The following is a 13,294-nucleotide window of genomic DNA, read 5'->3' as shown; positions in this document are numbered from 1 at the left end:
CAAGCTCCAGGTCTGTGGTTGAATTGCTCTGTAACTTCTCTGAGCCTCAGTTTCCTCTTCTGTGAGATATGGATGATCACAGTATCATCACCCTCACTGAATTCAACTCCATTCTATTCATTTTGACAGAATTCTCTTGAGCATATACTTTTTCTAGGCTCTTTGTCTAGCACTGTGGTTATACAAAAATATAATTTTTTTCTCTTTCAGAGTTTATGCTGTGCTGAGGAGTCAGAGACACAGAAAGATGGTTTCATTATGACTTGGTACAGATTCTATGGAATATGATCCAGGTTGTGTAGGGATATAGGAGAAGGATAGTTTGCTCAGTCTGAGTGTCCAGGGAAACTTCCTCTGAGACATGATACCTGAACAGTGATTGGATTAGAGTCATCAAGCTAAGAAGAGGAGTATTTGGGGAGGAAAGAGCTTGAGGGGAGGACATTGAGAGATGTTTAGAGGACACATGGAAGAAGACAGCCTGGCAGAATGTGAGTGGCAAGGGAAAGTGAGAAACCCAGGGTGACTTGGACACGCCAAGGGACAATGGCATCATTTATAGAGCAGGATGATCTTTTGTCAGGGGGAGTCTCATGGCCCCTTGAGAAACAGAAAAGAGTGCCTTGAGCCCACCCTCCTTAATTGTGGAAGTTTTAAAGTCTCTTGATATTTCCAAGATTTCCTAAGGCTTAAGTTCTCATGATCTCCTGAGTGTATACACTTTCTTCTGTAATGCCATGGGTTTCTACACAATATTTATCCACATGCGAAACTGTTCACTTCACTTGTTGCTGCAAATCACTCAGAGAAACATTCCTGAACATTGTAGACTCAATCCAAGGGCTTGTTGATAGATGGTGGTCACCCTGGGTACCACGAAAGAAAGCTTTCCAGATTATTTCCTTTACAGGCCTGTGCTCAAAAACCCCGTTGGCCTTTGTCCCCTCCTGCATTTGGCCTCCTAGGACCCTTGTCTTCCCTCTTCACTGCTTCGTTAACACTCTGTTGTTTTTGGGCGCCTGGGTGGCTCAGTTGGTTAAGCAACTGCCTTTGGCTCAGGTCATGATCCCGGAGTCCCAGGATCGAGTCCCGCATCAGGCTCCCTGCTCAGCGGGGAGTCTGCTTCTCCCTCTGACCCTCCCCCCTCTCATGCTCTCTCTCTCATTCTCTCTCTCTCTCAAATAAATAAAATCTTTAAAAAAAAAAAAAAAAAAAACAAAAAAAAACACTCTGTTGTTTTCTCCTCCTCTTCCCTCTTTCTCTGGAGCCACAAACCATTCCCCAAACCTCCCCACTCTCAGGCAGAATGGTTGCTCCTTATTCTCAAAACCTTTGGTGTTCACTGGCATCCTGGCTCTTATGACGTTGAGACAGGAGGTGAGTGGGGGAAGCATCACCTTTTACTCTGTTTATTAAGTTTTTCCTTTGGAAGTTAGTTCAGGTTCTGGGATACTACTTGTCTCTGGGACATCAAGTTTACTCTCTGGTTTTACTTCTCTTAGGAGATGCTTCTCAAAAGCAGTAGTTTTGTAGGTCATCTTGTCCTTTCCCTAATGTTCGTATTTAAAGAAAGGTGATTGTTGAGTATTATTCTCCCCTCTTCACTGGCTGTTCCCATGCTGATTTTATAAGTTCTGCAGGATAATATCTCAGTTTTGGGCTGAGGAGCTCAGTTTGTTCTAGTGGGCTGTCCTAGAGAGGATGAGACTGTGGGTCTAATACTCAGGCTAGGTAGTCACACAATTAAAAAATCCCAGTTCCATTGCTACGGGCTGCACCTTCATTCTGCTAGCTGCCCCAAAGGTCTATGCCATTGATCACAAAGTTAAACAGGTATGAATGACCTGAAAAATCTATCACTGCCCTGGGATTGTAAGCCTACTCTTACATCAGCACATTCATTGGCCATGAAAATCTTTATTTAGCTAGCACTAGGGTTTTTGCCTGATTTTTATGACTGGGATAATAGGGCCAGGACCCTTTTGCTTGTGACAAAAACTCATGAAAACTAGCTTAAGTCAAAAAGAGAATCAATGCTCATTTATCAGAAAAATACAAGGGGACAATGGACTTCCTCTCCTCTCCGCATTCTTCCCTTTAAACCTGCCCTCTCTTTCCTGGTTAGGTTTCCCAGATAATAGAAAAGATGATCACCAGAAGTTTCAACTATTCATAGCCTTTCAGTACTCATGGCTTCTAGATAGGATTCATCCTCTTCCTTGACAATTTTAGCAGCAGTCCTGGGGGAGGCTTTAATTGGCACAGTTTGAGTCATGTGCATATCCAAGAGCCATTGAGTGGGTCTGAAGGAATGTGGCACTCTGATTGGCCAGATCTGGGTCATGTGTTCAATCCTGGACCTAAATACGAAATGAGCCTCTTCTGAAGCATTGGGATTGAGGATGAAGAATACTGATGCACCCAACACATGCCGGATTTATGCTTCCTATCCCAATGAAGAGGATACAGTCCTGGTAGACTGGGGTCCAGTCCTCACAGCCTGCTCAGCTCTGTCAACTGTCAGGCACTGGATCCTGATCCCATACCCAAGTTGTTGGTTGGGATCCAGTAGTGAGACTGTTTACAGTTACTATAGTGCCATAACTACCTGAGGGTACACATCAACACTGTATGGTTGCTGCCAGAGTATCTCACTGTCCTCATATATATGGCAAGAAAGTAGTTCTAAATAAAAGTGTTAACATATATAGTCTTTTATACACATATATAGTCTTTATATATACTATATTTTATGAAAGTATATATACACATATATAGTCTTTTACTTGGGAGCACTGATCTTTGAAAAATAAATCTCAATAATTCCCACTTCATAACAGGTATACCATGAGCCATTATACTCATGTATTTGTTTTGTTCATAAAATAATTCACACATACTGTAATGCAGAGAATAATGTGAAGAATACACTTAAAACTAATGCTAATACTTGACAAATTGTAATGCTTTTACATATTTGCTTCTGGTTTATTCTTAAACAAAGAAATATTGAAGATAAGGTTTGAAGCCTCCTTGTATCCATTCAAAACCCAATTTCCATCCTTTCCTCTCCAAGATTACAAATACACTGAGCTGGTGTTTGTCATTCGTATCTCTCTATCTATCCATCTCTGTCTGCTTCTGCTTTTGCATTTTCTCTTTGCTTTTTTTGGTCAATTTTTCTATGCCTGTATATGACTAGCTTACAGTGTTTTCATAGAAAATGTTAATTTAAGTTCTCCATTAATTAAAAGTAAACACACATACACCCCCCCCAAAAAAACACCCTAAAATTAACAGCAACAACAAAAATTCCTCATATGTAACTTTTTCCCAGGTTGATCTACCAGCTTTTGTGAGATGTTTGTTAAGAAAAAAGAAAAGAAACAAAAAACTCCCACTATGATTGTGATCTTGTCGATTTCTCCTTGTAATTATTTTTGCTTTTGTGTTTTGAAGTGATGTTGCTAGGGGTATACATATTCATGGTTTTCTGAGAGTTTCATAGTGCATTGTTGCTTTGAGGGTTATATTTTGTCTCCCTTTATTCTGATTAATGATTTTGCTGTGAATATTTTTTCCATGTAGTAGTGATTGTTAGAGGTTTGTTTATTACTCAGTTTTCTCTTATTTTGTGTTTACTGATCATCTCTCTTTTCCTATTTTATTATTTTTTATTCTTTTTTTGTGTGTATTCTATTCATCTTCTTTCTTTGGATTTACTCTGTTTTTCCTCTTTGATCCTCGATTTGAAGAAATTCATTTTATGATATTTATCATTTACAATATAAATTTGATAAGCATTATTTTCTTATATTGCAACCTATTTTGTAATTTCCAACATTATTTCTTTAAACCCATGGATTGATTAAATTCTGTCTTTAGGCATCTGATGGTGGTAGAGGTGGTTATTATTATTAAAATAATTGTTCTTATAAACTTTGAGGTAATGCTTGATTTCTAATTTGGTCCCATTGTGATCAGGGAACCTGGACTATATGGGAATAGTTCTTTAATATTTATTGAATCTTCTTCATGACATATATGGTACCTGACAAATTTTTATGAATGTTTAATATATGGTATAAAGATGGACATATTCTCTGTTGGGAGCAGAATTATTTAAGATCAAGCTTTTCGATTACAGTATTTAAATTTTTATCTTATTTTTTCTTTTATCCTTTTTTCTATTTGATTTATCAGTTTCTAAAGGAAGTTTATTAAAAATATCCTAATATTATTTGTCCTTGGAACTATTTTATCTTGTCTCATGTTTTTGTCTTAAATTTAATTTCCCCCCAATACTAGTATGGCTAAGTCAGATAGAAATATATCTAGTGAATCTTTTTTTTTCCCCCAAAGATGTGTTTTCAACCTCTCTCTGGTAATTTAAATATTCTTCTTCTAAATATTATGTAGCTGAGGTGTTTGTTTGTTTTTAGAAAATCCAATAAATAGTAGCATCTTTTAAAAGATTACTTAATTTCATGTTTACTGTAAGTGCTGACCTATTTGGATTAATTTCTTTCATCGTATTTTGTGCTATTTATTTAACATAATTTTTTCTTTGCTTACTTTTTTTAACCCCACCATTTCTACCTCTGTTAGCTTATAGATTTTTAAAAATTCCTTTGTTTTTCCCCTCTGCCAGATTGGAAGTTATTATTTTTTTATTATTTTTAAAAAATTTTCCTTAATTAAAAAAATATTGAAGTGTAATATACATATAGAAAATTGCACACAAAAAAGTGAATTTGTCACAAACTGAACATTCACGTAACTCACATACAAGAAATAAAACATTGTCGGGGTTCCTGGGTGGATCAGTTGATTAAGCTTCAGACTCTTGATTTCAGCTCAGGTCATGATCTCGGGGTACTGGGTGGAGCCCCAGGTGGGGTTGTGACCTCAGAGTGGAGTCTGCTTGAGATTCTCTCTCTCCCTCTGCCTCTCCCCCTTTCTAAAATAAATAAATAAATAAACTGTTAAAAAAGAAATAAAACATTGCCGATATTTCAGAAGCACAAAGCATTAGTGCATTTTAAAGATAAATCTTTAAAGTTAATTAAGTTCCACTCTCAGAAACTTCCTGCTTCTGTGTTCAAACCTTCTGCCTCTGGGGCACGTCCCATCCTTCCAGCCTGTGACTAGCAGCATAGAAAAAAAGAATTACCTATTATCTTCTTGCCCCATACAAACCGTGAGGCGAACAAAAAAAATAAAATAAATTTTAACCATGAAGAAGTCTTGCTTATCCAGGCTGGTAAGTGCGGCAACCAGATCAGTGCCAAGTTCTGGGAGGTAATCAGTGATGCGCATAGGATCGACCCTGCTGGAACCTACCTATAGTGACCTGCGGCTGGGCTACATCTCTGTGTATTATGATGAAGCTACAGGTGGCAGATACGTTCCTCAGGCTGCCTTGGTGGATCTAGAACCTGGGGCTATGGACTCTGTTCATTCAGGTCCTTTTGGCCAGATGTGAAGACCAGACAACCTGGTTTTTGGTAAGTCTGGGGCAGGCCATGGGCCGCTCTGTAGAGTGGCCAAGCTGGTTGCCTCAGTCCTGGATGTGGTGTAGAAGGAGGCAGACAGCCCTGACTGCCTGCAGGGCTTCCAGTGGAGCCGCTTGCTGGGTGGGGCACAGGCTCCAGAGCGCGGCACCTTGCTCATCAGCAAGACCACATCATGAACACCTTCAGGTGGTACCCTCACCCAAAGTGTCCCACACTGTGGCTGAGCCCTACGACACCACCCTCTCTGTTCATTAGATGGTAGAGAACACAGATGAGACCCACTGCATGGACAACTGGGCCCTTTAGGACTTCGGCTTCCACACCATTAAGCTGACCACATCCCGCTGAAGGGGCCTGAACCACCTGGTCTCAGCCACCATGTGCAGCATCACCACCTGCCTCCATTTCCTGGTCAGCTCAGCACTGGCTTCCGCAAGCCAGCATTCAAGTTGGTGCCTTTCCTGCATCTCCACCTCTTCGTGCCTGGCTTTGCCCCTCTGACCAGCCATGGAAGCCAGTGGTGTGGGGCCCTCACTGTGCCCAAACTCACCTGGCAGGTCTTTGATGCCAAGAACATGATGTCTGCCAGTTCATGGCCATGTTCCGGCATAAGGTCATCTCAACTGGTATGCAGGTGAGGGCATGGACCAGATGGAGTTCACTGAAGCTGAGAGCAGCAGGAATGACCTTGTACCAGCAGTACCAGGATGCCACCGCAGAAGAAGAGGAGGCCTAAGGCAGAGCACCATCACCTCAGGCTTCTCAGCTCCCCAGCCTTCTTCCTCAACTGCCCCTTTCCTGTCCCTCAGAATTTCCATTTCCCTCCTCTATCTTGTTTTGTTTTTGTTTTCCTTTTTTGGAGTGGAGGGCCCTAGGACAGTGCGTGGCACATAATAGGCACTCAATAAATATTTATTTTTGTTAAATGTCTCCTCTCTTCCATTCTGGGAAACCTAGATTTCTGCCCTTCTGGGTGACCCTGTATTTCCTTTTGGTGCCCCCTTCTCCCCTCTGTCCATTTGATATTTCCCTTGGTTTTTAAGATAATTCTCCAGGAAGCTGGGTTTCATTGGATCCCCTTTAGAACCATGCACTGCAAACCCAGTTGATGGCCACCATCCTAAGTCCATGTGGTAGCCCAGGGGAAAGGAAACCAAGCTACCTCATAGCAGGTAGCAGTACCTATAAGGAAGGGGTAGGGTTTTCCTTTCTAGAGCAGTTTTGGAGAGGGGGATCCAGGCTATTGAAGTCCTAATTTCCAGGTGTTTCCCTGCTCCTCTCTCAGCTTCAGGGGAGGTGTTAACAGTATTATCTCCATTTTTAGTCTCCTTCCAAGCTCTGTTCCAAGCTGTTTCCTTTGCAGGGGTTTGCCCCCACTCTGTCAAGTACCATCCTTCCCTCTCCTACTTTACCTCCTTCACATGTTGGGTTCCATCTTTTTCCCCTGGTCAGAGAAGGGGGCCAAGAGGGAGAAGAGAGACTGGCCTTGTTCCCAAAACCCCCAGAAAGTCCCATCCCTCCACTTTTCTTAACAAAAACCCAGCCCTGCTGTGTATATATGGAAAGGTGTGTACTGCCACCTGAATATTGGAGTTATTCCTCCAGAGAGGGGACAAGGAGACCCTTCGTCTTTTGGCAGTATCTTATCTCTTCCTTTTGCTATTCCCTTCCTCTCCCCACCCTTGGTTTTGTCCAATCCTACCCTTCAAATTTCTATTTTGTGTTGAACTAGCTTTTTTTTTTTCCATATTGAAATGATGACATTGCCCCAAGAGCCAAAAATACATGAGAATTGAAAAAAAAATAAAGTTAATTAAGTTCTGTAAATTAGCTAAAGTTATATGGTATCTCTATACTTTTCCATATGGGATGAGGACTTGAACAAACCTAACTAGTCATTAAACACTGTTTCTCACCTTCTTTAATGTTGTTTTTAACTTTAATTTCACTTAATTGAAGCAAAGAAAGTCAATTATTTTATATTTCTGCAGTTACATAAATTTACCCAGTTGCATCTCACTTCCTCTCTGTGGGCTGTTTTTGCTTCTTCCTAAAGTACATCCTGTAGTAGTTTTTTCAGTACTGATTTATGAGAAGGAAACTCTAAACTTCATTTCATGTCTAAAAATATCTTTATTTCATTTCACTTGAATGACTTTTCATGCTGACATAAAATTCCAATTTGACAATTAGGAATTGTCAAACTGGACAGTCAATACTTGAAATTTTTTTTCTCCATTGTCTTCAGGTATTTATCATTAATAATGTTAAACCCACACAATATAATTGACATTTATTTGAAAGAAATTTGTCTTTTCTATTTGATAGTTTTTAAGAACATTTCTTTCAATTTTCACTATAGGGTGTCCTCCTATTTTCAGTATGGCATCTCCCCCTTCTCCCATCTGTGCTTGATGACCCCACCTGTGGGTTCTGTATGGTTCTGCCCCTTGAGAATAAATCTTCAGTCTTCTGACATGGAAGGGAAAGAAAGGTTGCTTAGTTGTATAACATGGGGGATGGGATCTGAGGGTCTGATTTCTTTTCATACAGACTTTCAACCAATACTGTATTTGGAAATTGTCTGTATGTCTCATAGTCAGAGACACCATTTGCATCCATTTTATGATCTCTTTCTCTTGTAAATTGGCTTCCTTTCTTTTGATGTGTAAATTTGAGGGATCTCTGATCTGCTAATTCACATAGCACTAGACCATCTGCTTTCAGTCTCTCAATATTTAGATATTTCTTGTCTGTTGTCATGTCTTCTATTTTCTGTGTGTTTGGAGATTTATGAATATTATTAAAATCCTTTACAGTAATTTTGGAGGGGGGTTCCTGGAGATATAATGGATGAGTGCATATATTCAATCTTCAGTGTTTAAATAAAAATCCTTTCCATTAAGATTTTACAGACATTGGAAATTCTATTAACAGAAGATAGAGTCCTTCATTTCATAATTAGAAATATCCCAGGGAGACATAGCACATTAACTTATAATTATAAATGGCTGTTATGCTTCCCTCTTTATAATTGACCCCCGATTCAGAATTAATTGCTTCCATATCCCTGTTATATCTCCTTCACATATTTACAGTTTTTGGTTGGCAGGCCTCAATAACTAGACTGTTAACTAGTTGGGATTATGTTCAAGGCACTTTTGCACTTGAGTATCTTTGGTCGTGATCACAGTGCTTGGTGCAGAGGACACTTCATAAATGCTTCTTCAATAAAATGGAATAATTTAGAATCGAATTAGCACAAAAACTTTCAGCTATGACAAGAGTGTTTCTCACCCATTGGCAAGAAATTTCAACCAGATGTTCCCTGTGTTCCCAGATTTTTCTCCCAGATTTGCCACACGATTTGATTGATCATTGGGTTTGGCAACTGGCATTATGAGGAGATTAAAACCTCAAGTAATGCTAAATTAACAATATTCCTTTATGTTTTTATAGTTCTTTTATTGTCTTAAGATGTTTCTGTAGTCATATGTTTTTTTAATCCTCGTATATCCCTGCAATATCAGAGAGTTACAAGGTGTACTTTGTTTTGTTTTTGTGTATTCTTTCGAAGAATACAAGGTACTGGTGGGGATAATTATCATCAATTTGGGAAAATAAAAGAGTATTTCCTTCTTTAATGTGATTTTCTGTAAAACTATGAGAAGCCAAGGGTAAAGAGACCTCTCTTTATTCTTTTTATATATACAAAATAAAGTTCCTATTTAGTACAAACGGCTAGACACAATTTTAAGTATCCCAGATATTCTTGCCTACACAATAGCTGACATCCAACAAAGGTCAGCAAGAGGATTAATGACCATTTCTGCCTAGAGTATAAAGAGTTGCTATTGTTAATTCTGAATATTGTCTATTCTATCCCTAAAGAAACAGGAGGCCTGGGGATTGTGGCTGGGCTGTGGTTCCAGGAGAGAGGAATGGTATTATGGGTTTGGCAAAGGTGAGGGTCTGTGCCTAGACACTTTGAACAAAGTGAAATGGAACCATGAAGCTGTGATTACACAAGGGAATGTTTGCAAAATCAAGGGAAAGATCCAGAGCAAGACAGCCTGGTAAGAGCTTTAAGAGGATGCTAATTCAGACTAAAAAGAAGGAATGCACATTGAATAAGTTTATTTATTGTGGAATAAACAAAGAATGCAACCTCTGACCTCCACTAATTGGTATTTACAGTTTAGTTCTCTCAACTAGGTTTATAGAATGAAGTGTGTGTGGGCGCCTGGGTGGCTCAGTCATTAAGCGTCTGCCTTCGTCTCAGGTCATGATCCCGGGGTCCTGGGATCGAGCCCTGCATCGGGCTCCCTGCTCGGCAGGAAGCCTGCTTCTCCCTCTCCCACTCCCCCTGCTTGTGTTCCTCCTCTCGCTATCTTTCTCTCTGTCAAATACATATATAAAATCTTAAAAAAAAAAAAAAAAAAGAGTGTGTGTGTGTGTGTGTGTGTGTGTGTGTCTGTGTAAAGTAAACTTTGTGCCCAATGAGGGGCTAGAACTCATGACCCCAAGATCAAGAGTTGCATGCTCCAGGTGCCCCATGGAATGAGGTTTTGAGCTTCAATTTAGCTAGTATGAAGCTGTGCATTTTTAAATGCTTTAAAGGAAGCTAAAGTGGTAAATAAATCATTCTGCCATCTTAAACTGTCCACAAGGTGTTCAGTGAAAGTAGTGACCTGGTTAGCAGCCAGGAGACCCAAGTTTCAAATCTGCAATTGAATATAAAACATTCAATTGTTATGTAAATGGTGGGGAATAGGGGAATACTCCTTCCTCTTCAGAAAGATCAAATTAATTAACATCGTATCATAGCATCAGGGATATCGTCTGCTAATACCTAGCAGCTTTTCAGGTGTGACTCCCTTGGTTATCTAAAGAGTTTGTCAGTCTCCTCTCTGAGCTATTTTTATGTTAGCTGTGAGAAAACCGAGTAACCTCAGTGTCTGTGGCCATTGCTGACTTGTCAGACAAAATGGGCAACTGGTACTACTGTTTTCTTCTCCTGAAAAAAAGACAGATAAACATCCATCATATAGGTAGGACTTCAGAGCTTTATGGTGACAGCTGATGGAAATGCCTTTCATGCCTGTAGGTTTGTGGAGGGAGGCTTTGTCTCTCTCAAGGCTTGCTGATGATCATTACCTTGCAGAGAACTTACCAACACCTTATGCTTGACCTCAAAATGAAAGTTGGAGGTTCACATGGTGGGCAAGAAAGGTGAGGACAGGGGCGCTGGGTGGCTCAGTCGGTTAAGCGTCTGCGCTTGGCACAGGGCTCAAGGAGTGTGCTTCTCCTTCTCCTTCTGCCTCCTCCCCCCTGCTCATGCTCTGTCTCTGTTTCTCTCTCTCTCTCTCTCAAATAAATATATAAAATCTTAAAAAAAAAAAAGTTGAGGACAAGTCAAAACACCTGATGTAATTTAAGCAAGACCCTTAATAAACAAGTAGAATCAAGATATTCAAAATTAATGTAGTTCCTAACGTAAGTATATTTAGTATGTTAGATGTATTTTAATGTATCATTGCTGTGATTTGGTATATGTGAAAAATTTTGGAAAGCAAGCTGTGTAGCTTCAGATTTTCTAACATTATTCATAAGCCTCTTCTACATTTCATCTCCAGCTAGATGATTAATAAATAGGGAACTTGAGCTATAAAAAAAAAAAGAAATCTGAAGACAGGTTATTCCATGTTTCAGTGTGTAAATAGGTAGACATATGCTGATAGAGTAAAACCTCAGTAATTAGGGGGCTAGTTGATGGAGTCTGTGCAATATGTAATGCTATTTTTCACAATTTTGGTAATTGCATTTACAAAATTGGGGTATAATTCACATACCATGAAATTCAGCCATTTCAAGTGTGTAATTAAGTGGTTTTTAATATATTCACAAAGTGGGGGTGCCTCAGTCCATTGAACATCTGACGTCGGCTCAGGTCATGATCTTGGGGTCCTGGGATTGAGCCCTTGTCAGGCTCTGGGCTCAGTGGGGAGTCTGCTTCTCCTTCTCCCTCTGTCCCTCCCCCTGCTCCTGCTCACTCTCTCTCAAATAAATAAAATCTTTTAAAAATATATATTCACAAAGTGGTAAAACCATCAACAATCTCTTATTTCAGTACATTTTCATTACCCCAGTGGAAATGGTATACCCATTAGTAGTCATTCCCAATTCTCTCATCCTCACAGTCCCTGGAAATCACTAATGTATTCTGTCTCTATGAATTTGCCTATTCTGGACATTTCATAAAAATAGTGTCATATCATATGTTGTTCTTTATATCTGGCTTCTTTCACTTAGCATAGGGTTTTCAAAGTTCATCCAAGTTGCATGTTTGACTTAATAATGATTTAATAATATTCAATTGAATGGACATACCACATTTGTTTATCTGTTCATCAGTTGATAGACATTTGGCTTGTTTCTACTTTTTTGGTTGCTGTGTAATGCTGCTATGAACATCCATGTATAAGATTTTATGTGAACATACGTTTTTCAGTTCTCTTGGGTCTCTACGAGTGGCTACTGGGTCATATGGGTACTCTATCCTTGACATTTTAAGGAACGGTGAAACTACTCCAAAATAGCTGAACCGTTTTGTATTCCACTAGAATGTATAAGAGTTTCAATTTATCCACATTCTCTAACATATTCTGTTTTATTTTAGCCATTCTAGTGGGTGTGAAATGGTATCTTATTGTGGTTTTGATTTGCATTTACCTAATGATGTTGAATATCTTTTCATGTGCTTATTGGTGATTTGTATGTCTTTTTTTGGAGAAATGTCTATTCAAATAATTTGCCCAGTTTTTAATTGGGTTGTCTTATCAGATATATGATTTGTAAATATATTCTCCCATTCTGTGGAATGTCTTTTACTTTTTTTTTTTAAAGATTTTATTTATTTGACAGAGCACAAGCAGAGGGAGAGAGAGAGAGAAGCAGGCTCCCTGCTGAGCAAGGAGCCCGATGTGGGACTCGATCCCAGGACCCTGGGATCGTGACCCGGGCCGAAGGCAGCCGCTTAACCGACTGAGCCACCCAGGCGTCCCTGTCTTTTACTTTCTTGATGGTATCCTTTGATGCCCAAGAGTTTTTAATTTTGATGAAATCCAATTATCTGCTTTTTTTCTTTTGTCACTTTTGTTCTTGGTGCCATATCTATGAAACCATTGCTTAATCCAAGGTCACAAAGATGTGATCCTGTGCTTCTTTCTAGGAATTTTATAATTTTACTCTTAATATTTAGCCCTATGATCCATTCTGACTTAATTTTTGTGTATGATTTGAGGTGAGGATCCAAATTCATGCTTTTACATGTGGATATTAAGTTTTCCTAGCACCATTTATTAAAAAGACTGTTCTTTCCTCCTTGAATTGTCTTGGCACCTTTGCAGTAAATCAACTGACCAAAAATGTGATGGTTATTTCTGAACAGTCAGTTCTGTTTCCATTGAGCTATATGTCTATCCTTATGCCATTTCCATACTATCTTAATAATTATCTTTGTAGTTGATTTTAAAATTTGGAAATATGAGTTCTTCAACTTTGTTCTTCTTTTTCAAGATTGCTTGTCTATCCGTGTCCCATGTATTGCCATAAGAATTTTAAGTTCAGGTCATTGAGTTTTGGAAAAAAAAGGTGAAATTTTGATAGAGATTGTGTTGAATTTTTGGGTCAACCTGGGAAGAATTGCCATTTTAACAATATTAAGTTTTCAAATTTATGAACAGGGGATATTTCCATTTATTTAGGTGTCCTTTAAT

General features: G+C 39.1%; 1 protein-coding gene and 1 pseudogene across 1 annotated transcript in view; both read left to right on the top strand.

Annotated features, from left to right (window-relative positions):
* The window catches only part of AGBL1 (ATP/GTP binding protein like 1), a 582,976-nt gene that overhangs the window by 418,673 nt on the left and 151,009 nt on the right, over positions 1 to 13,294 (top strand). The window lies entirely within an intron of this gene.
* LOC116624200 lies at positions 2,403 to 6,154 on the top strand (annotated as a pseudogene).

The sequence above is a fragment of the Phoca vitulina genome, unplaced genomic scaffold, assembly GCF_004348235.1.
Source record: "Phoca vitulina isolate PV1807 unplaced genomic scaffold, GSC_HSeal_1.0 scaffold65, whole genome shotgun sequence".
NCBI lineage: Eukaryota > Metazoa > Chordata > Mammalia > Carnivora > Phocidae > Phoca > Phoca vitulina.
This window is presented reverse-complemented; position numbering and strand designations above follow the sequence as displayed.